Raw genomic sequence first — 2,500 nt, forward strand, 5'->3', positions numbered from 1 at the left:
GAGTGTCCAGGGTGCGAGGAATCGGCCACAACCTTCCTCGCTCGCCTCATGCTCCTTGTCGTGTGCAGGTCCTCGAGGGTTGGTAGATTGCAGGCAATTACCTTCTCAGCAGTGTGCATGATACGCTGCAGTCTGCTCTTGTCCTTGGCAGTGGCAGCAGCGTACCAGACGGTTATGGAGGAGGTGAGGATGGATTCAATGATCGCTGTATAGAATTGCACCATCATTGTCTTTGGCAGGTTGCATTTCTTCAGCTGCCGTCGAAAGTACATCCTCTGTTGAGCTCTCTTGGCGAGGGAGCTGATGTTCAGTTCCCACTTGAGGTCCCGGCAGAGAATAGTGCCCAGGAAGCGGAAGGACTCCACAATTTTGACTGCGGAGTCTAACAGGGTGATGGCGGTGAGTGGGGCTGTATTCTTCCTGAAGTCCACAACCATCTCAACTGTCCTTAGAGCATTTAGCTCTAAGTTGTTCTGGCTACACCAGGTCACCAGGTTGTCAGCTTCCCACCTATAGTCAGACTCATCCCCACCAGAGATCAGCCCAATGAGGGTGGTGTCGTCCGACAAACTTCAAGAGTTTGACGGACAGATGATTGGAGGCGCAGCTGTTGGTATACAGGGAGAAGAGCAGTGGGCAAAGGACGCAGCCCTGAGGAGTTCCCGTGCTGATGGACCTGGAGTCAGAGACTTCTGTTCCCGGCTTAACGCACTGCTTCCTGTCAGAGAGGAAGTCTGTGATCCACCTGCAGGTGGAGTAGGGCACGTTCAGCTGGAAGAGCTTGTCCTGAAGCAGGGCAGGGATGATGGTGTTGAAGGCAGAGCTGAAGTCCACAAACAGGATCCTGGCGTAGGATGCTGGGGCGTCCACATGCTGTAGGGTGAAGTGGAGGGCCATGTTAACTGCGTCGTCCACAGACCTGTTGGCTCTGTAGGCAAACTGAAGGGGGTCCAGGAGAGGGTCTGTGATGGCTTTGAGGTGTGCCAGGAGCAGGCGCTCAAAAGACTTCATTACCACAGATGTAAGGGCGACCGGTCTGTAATCATTTAGTCCTGTTGGCCTTAGCTTTTTGGGCACAGCGATGATGGTGGAGGACTTGAGACAGGCTGGTACATGGCATGTCTCCAGGGAGGTGTTAAAGATGTTGGTGAACACCGGAGACAGCTGGTCAGCGCAGTGCCTGAGGGTGGCTGGAGAGACAGAGTCCGGCTGGCTGCTTTGCGTGGATTCTGCCTCTTGAAAAGCCCATTAACTTCTCCCTCCTGAAAGGAGAGAGTCGTTTCTGTAGTATGGGTGGGGGATGGGGCCTCTTGGGTGGGAAGGGGTGGTTCAGGACAGTCCAATTGTCTTTCAAATCTACGGTAGAACTCGTTCAGGTCGTTGGCTAGGCGGGAGTCGTTAGTGGTGTGGGGCGCTCTGGGTTTGTAGTTGGTGATGTGCCTGAGCCCTTTGGCAGACAGAAGCAGCGTCGTTAGTAGAGAACTGGTGTTTTAGTGTCTCTGAGTACAGTCGTTTAGCCTCTCTCACCGCTTTGCTAAACCTGTTCTTCGACTCCTTGAATCTGTCTCTATCCCCACTCCTAAACGCTTCCTCCTTCTCCAACCTCAACCTTTTGAGCTTTGCTGAGAACCAGGGCTTGTTGTTGTTAAAGTTCACCCTGGTACGTGTTGGGATACAGCAGTCCTCACAGAAGCTGATGTACACAGCCTCTGTGAGTTCATCCAGACTATTGGTAGCAGTCGTGAACATATCCCAGTCAGTACAGTCTAAGCACGCCCGCAAATCTTCCACAGCCTCACTGGTCCACTGTTTAGATGTCCTCACAGCAGGTTTACAGAGTTTTAGTTGCTGCCTGTATGCACGAATCAGGTGGACCAAGGGAGTTCTGTGCGAGCCGAACAGCCCCGTGACCCACAAGAGAAACATCCCCGCCAAATTCGAGCGTTTGACGGGGTCTATCCGTGAAAAAATATTCACGTTTTTGAGTGCACATGCATTTCTGCTGCAAATGCCTCTGGAAGTTTCATGCCGTTCGTATGCCAATTGTGGCAACACGAAAATGACCCGTTTTCCCATTCCGAGGGATTTCTGTGCGACCCTAACAGCCCCGTGAGCCACAAGAGACACATCCCCGCCAATTTCTAGCGTTTCACGGGGTCTATCCGTGAAAAATATAGACGTTTTTGAGTGCACATGCATTTCTGCTGCAGATGCCTCTGGAAGTTTCATGCCGTTCGTACGCAATGTGGCAACACGAAAATGACCCCTTTTCCCATTCCGAGGGATTTCTGTGCGACCCTAACTAACAGCGCCCGTGAGCCACAAGAGAGACATCCCCGCCAATTTATAGCGTTTCACGGGGTCTATCCGTGAAAAATATAGACGTTTTTGAGTGCACATGCATTCCTGCTGCAAATGCCTCTGGAAGTTTCATGCCGTTCCTATGCAATGTGGCCACACAAAAATGACCCGTTTTCCCATTCCGAGGCATTTCTGTGCG

The sequence above is a fragment of the Petromyzon marinus genome, unplaced genomic scaffold, assembly GCF_048934315.1.
Source record: "Petromyzon marinus isolate PM22_M1 ecotype Great Lakes invasive population unplaced genomic scaffold, UKy_Petmar_22M1.pri1.0 PM_G_Scaffold_18, whole genome shotgun sequence".
Lineage (NCBI taxonomy): Eukaryota > Metazoa > Chordata > Hyperoartia > Petromyzontiformes > Petromyzontidae > Petromyzon > Petromyzon marinus.